Below are 5,316 nucleotides of genomic sequence, written 5' to 3'. Positions count from 1 at the left end.
CGGTGTGCGCCTCCGGCGCCACCGGTCCCCAAGCACCATCCCCAAGCACCATCCCCGACCGCCACCCCCCGACCGCCACCCAGCGACCGTCACCAGCCGACCGCCACCAGCCGTTCGCGGTGTGCGCCGTTATCCGCCTCTCGGTGGTCCTTGCCGGGCGTGGGTCGGCGTCCGCTGTCGGTAGGTGACGGGACCGTAACTGGCCCGCGGACCAGCCGGCGGGGCTCTCTTGAAAGCTTACCCGCCTTCGCTGGTTCCCTGGTCGGCCAAGAGTGGCGAGAATTCGGCCTCTTCGCCCGGAGCGCGGCTCAACTTCAGCGAAAATGCACTAAGTGCCAAAGCCCATTCATTTACAACGGCGTGTCCGCCAGAGGGCGCATTTCCCGCCGCGGACCAGCCGGCGGGGCTCGTCGGAGAGCGTGTCCGCCTCTCGGTGGTTCCTGCCGGGCGTGGGTCGCCGTCCGCTCTCGGTACTTTACGGGACCACGTTCGGCCCGCGGACCAGCCGGCGGGGCTCTCTTGAAAGCTTACCCGCCTTCGCTGGTTCCCTGCTCGGCCACGAGTGGCGAGGATTCGGCCTCTTCGCCCGGAGCGCGGCTCAACTTCAGCGAAAATGCACTAAGTGCCAAAGCCCATTCATTTACAACGGCGTGTCCGCCAGAGGGCGCATTTCCCGCCGCGGACCGGCCGGCGGGGCTCGTCGGAGAGCGTGTCCGCCTCTCGGTGGTTCTTACCGGGCGTGGGTCGGCGTCCGCTGTGGGTACGTTACGGGACCACGTTCGGCCCGCGGACCAGCCGGCGGGGCTCTCTTGAAAGCTTACCCGCCTTCGCTGGTTCCCCGGTCGGCCGCGAGTGGCGAGAATTCGGCCTCTTCGCCCGGAGCGCGGCTCAACTTCAGCGAAAATGCACTAAGTGCCAAAGCCCATTCATTTACAACGGCGTGTCCGCCAGAGGGCGCGTTTCCCGCCGCGGACCGGCCGGCGGGGCTCGTCGGAGAGCGTGTCCGCCTCTGGGTGGTCCTTGCCGGGCGTGGATCGGCGTCCGCTGTCGGTAGGTGACGGGACCATAATTGGCCCGCGGACCAGCCGGCGGGGCTCTATGGAAAAGCTTACCCGCCTTCGCTGGTTCCCTGCTCGGCCACGAGTAGCGAGGATTCGGCCTCTTCGCCCGGAGCGCGAATCAACTTCAGCGAAAATGCACTAAGTGCCAAAGCCCATTCATTTACAACGGCGTGTCCGCCAGAGGGCGCATTTCCCGCCGCGGACCGGCCGGCGGGGCTCGTCGGAGAGCGTGTCCGCCTCTGGGTGGTCCTTGCCGGGCGTAGGTCGGCGTCCGCTGTCGGTACTTTACGGGACCATAATTGGCCCGCGGACCAGCCGGCGGGGCTCTCTTGAAAGCCTACCCGCCTTCGCTGGTTCCCCGGTCGGCCACGAGTAGCGAGGATTCGGCCTCTTCGCCCGGAGCGCGAATCAACTTCAGCGAAAATGCACTAAGTGCCAAAGCCCATTCATTTACAACGGCGTGTCCGCCAGAGGGCGCATTTCCCGCCGCGGACCGGCCGGCGGGGCTCGTCGGAGAGCGTGTCCGCCTCTGGGTGGTCCTTGCCGGGCGTAGGTCGGCGTCCGCTGTCGGTACTTTACGGGACCATAATTGGCCCGCGGACCAGCCGGCGGGGCTCTCTTGAAAGCCTACCCGCCTTCGCTGGTTCCCCGGTCGGCCACGAGTAGCGAGAATTCGGCCTCTTCGCCCGGAGCGCGGCTCAACTTTTGCGAAAATGCACTAAGTGCCAAAGCCCATTCATTTACAACGGCGTGTCCGCCAGAGGGCGCATTTCCCGCCGCGGACCGGCCGGCGGGACCCGCTTGACTTCCTATTCGCCTTCGCTGGTTCCCAAGTCGGCCAGAATTCCGGGCCGCGACCGGTAACTCGCGGGACCCTAAATGGCCCGCGGACCAGCCGGCGGGGCTCTCTTGAGAGCTTACCCGCCTTCGCTGGTTCCCTGGTCGGCCACGAGTGGCGAGAATTCGGCCTCTTCACCCGGAGCCCGGAGCGACTTTTGCCAATTTTTTTCTAAGTGCCAAGGGCTCTCGCGCCGCGATGCGTCCGCCTCTGCTGGTTCCCCGGTCGGCCGCGAGTGGCGAGAATTCGGCCTCTTCACCCGGAGCGACTTTTGCCAATTTTTTTCTAAGTGCCAAGGGCTCTCGCGCCGCGATGCGTCCGCCTCTGCTGGTTCCCCGGTCGGCCGCGAGTGGCGAGAATTCGGCCTCTTCACCCGGAGCGACTTTTGCCAAAATTTTTCTAAGTGCCAAGGGCTCTCGCGCCGCGATGCGTCCGCCTCTGCTGGTTCCCCGGTCGGCCGCGAGTGGCGAGAATTCGGCCTCTTCACCCGGAGCCCGGGCCGACTCCCGCCGATATGATCACATCATGATCCAATAGCGAGTGTCGTATAACCATAACATGATCTACAAAATAAATATATAAATATTAACATGACCTATAAACATTAAATATATAAATATTAACATCACCTATAAACATTAAACATATAAATATTAACATCACCTATAAACATTATGAATACCATGTTTATAACCGAATGCTCATTTTATATTATTTGGCTGTAAATGCGATCATATGTAGTATATATCATGTATTTATCCACGAACCGTTAAAAAGATGTCAAGTCGGGCTACCTTAAGAGAGTCATAGTTACTCCCGCCGTTTACCCGCCTCTGTGCGAGAGGCGGTGTAATTTCTCTCCGTGTCCGCTGGAGGGAGGTATTTCCCCGTTACGACCTCCGGGAAGATCACCGGGACGTGGAGAACGCTTAGCCGGGGCTCTGGAAGCCTCCTCGGGCGTCGAGAGTTAGGAGGAAAGCATCATGAGAACCGGCTGGAGGTGCTGTGGAAGCTCAGCGGGCTGCGTAAAACGCTTAGCCGGAGTGCTGGAAGCCTCCTCGGGCGTCAAGAGTGAGGAGGAAAGCACCCGGGGAACCGGCTGGAGGTGCTGTGGAAGCTCAGCGGGCCGCGTAAAACGCTTAGCCGGGGCTCTGGAAGCCTCCTCGGGCGTCAAGAGTTAGGAGGAAAGCCTCATTAGAACCGGCTGGAGGTGCTGTGGAAGGTCAGCGGGCCGCGTAAAACGCTTAGCCGGGGCTCTGGAAGCCTCTTTCGGCTTAGAAAGTGAGGAGGAAACCACTCGGGGAACCGGCTGGAGGTGCTGTGGAAGCTCGGCGGGCCGCGTAAAACGCTTAGCCGGGGCTCTGGAAGCCTCCTCGGGCGTCAAGAGTTAGGAGGAATGCACCCGGGGAACCGGCTGGAGGTGCTCTGGAGGCTCGGCGGGCCGCGTAAAACGCTTAGCCGGGGCTCTGGAAGCCTCCTCGGGCGTCAAGAGTTAGGAGGAAAGCCTCATGAGAAGCGGCTGGAGGTGCTGTGGAAGCTCAGCGGGCCGCGTAAAACGCTTAGCCGAGGCTCTGGAAGCCTCGTTCGGCTTAGAAAGTGAGGATGGGAGCACCCGTGGAACCGGCTGGAGGTGCTCCGGAAGCTCAGCGGGCCGCGTAAAACGCTTAGCCGGGGCTCTGGAAGCCTCCTCGGGCGTCAAGAGTTAGGAGGAAAGCACCCGGGGAACCGGCTGGAGGTGCGGTGGAAGTTCAGCGGGCCGCGTAAAACGCTTAGCCGGGGCTCTGGAAGCCTCCTCGGGCGTCGAGAGTTAGGAGAAAAAGCACCCCCGAGAACCGGCCGGGTCCTCCACGAACCGCGAAAAAGATGTCGAGTGCCGCTACCTTAAGAGAGTCATAGTTACTCCCGCCGTTTGGCCGAAGGTGTATTTACTCGCCGTGTCCGCTGGAGGGAGGTATTTCCCCGCTCCAACGGCACCGGCGGCTTCCGAACGTCTCCCCGAGCGCTCGGAAGTCCGCGCGGGGGGGAGAAGCGGGCCGTGCGAGGTACCGGGTGGAGCTGGACCGTCACCGGGTCTGCTCGTCGTGCGCGCCGGCCGCTGGAAGTCGCATAAAGCTCCGCGATCTCATCCGCGGAGTGCAGATCCGCTGGGCTGGAGCTATTTTGGGCCACTTGGCGCGCGCGCACGGCCTCCCGGAGGTGCCGGGTGGAGTGCGCGAGCGAACCGGCCGCTGGAAGTCGCATAAAGCTCCGCGATCTCATCCGCGGTGCTTGTAAACAGCCGATCCGGTCGTCTTGGAGCTATTTTCGGCCACTTGGCGCGCGCGCACGGCCTCCCGGAGGTGCCGGGTGGAGTGCGCGAGCGCACCGGCCGCTGGAAGTCGAATGAAGCTCCGCGATGTCATCCGCGGTGCTCACAAACAGCCGATCCGGTCGGCTAGGAGCTATTTTCGGCCACTTGCGCATGCGCACGGCCTCCCGGAGGTTCCGGGCGGCGTGCGTAAGCGCACCGGCCGCTGGAAGTCGAATAATGCTCCGCGATCTCCTCCGCGGTGCTTACAACTAGCCGATCCGGTCGGCCTGGAGCTATTTTCGGCCACTTGGCCCGCGCGCACGGCCTCCCGGCTGTCCCGGTGGTCCCGGTCGCCTCCGCGGACGGTTAAAAAAATCTCAAGTGAGCCTACCATAAGAGAGTGACAGTTACTCCCGCCGTTTGGCCGCTCAAAGTGCCACCGGACGCGCAGCAACGCGAGTGTGCGCTAAGTGCGAGAGGTGGCGTATTTACCCGCCGTGTCCGCTAGAGGGAGGTATTTCCCCGTTACAAGCTCCGGGAAGATCAGCGGGACGTGGAGAACGCTTAGCCGGGGCTCTGGAAGCCTCGGGCGGCTTAGAAAGTGAGGCGGAAAGCACCCGGGGAACCGGCTGGAGGTGCTCTGGAAGTTCAGCGGGCCGCGTAAAACGCTTAGCCGGGGCTCTGGAAGCCTTCTCGGGGGTCAAGAGTTAGGAGAAAAAGCACCCCCGAGAACCGGCCGGGTCCTCCACGAACCGCGAAAAAGATGTCGAGTGCCGCTACCTTAAGAGAGTCATAGTTACTCCCGCCGTTTGGCCGAAGGTGTATTTACTCGCCGTGTCCGCTGGAGGGAGGTATTTCCCCGCTCCAACGTCACCGGCGGCTTCCGAACGTCTCCCCGAGCGCTCGGAAGTCCGCGCGGGGGGGAGAAGCGGGCCGTGCGAGGTACCGGGTGGAGCTGGACCGTCACCGGGTCCGCTCGTCGTGCGCGCCGGCCGCTGGAAGTCGAACAAAGCTCCGCGATCTCATCCGCGGAGTGCAGATCCGCTGGGCTGGAGCTATTTTGGGCCACTTGGCGCGCGCGCACGGCCTCCCGGAGGTGCCGGGTGGAGTGCGCGAGCGCACCGGCC

The sequence above is a fragment of the Syngnathus floridae genome, unplaced genomic scaffold (genome assembly GCF_059516105.1).
Source record: "Syngnathus floridae isolate MCC-2025c unplaced genomic scaffold, RoL_Sflo_1.0 HiC_scaffold_30, whole genome shotgun sequence".
NCBI classification, from domain to species: Eukaryota; Metazoa; Chordata; class Actinopteri; order Syngnathiformes; family Syngnathidae; genus Syngnathus; species Syngnathus floridae.
The sequence above is the reverse complement of the archived record's forward strand: the minus strand, read 5'-3'. Positions refer to the sequence as shown.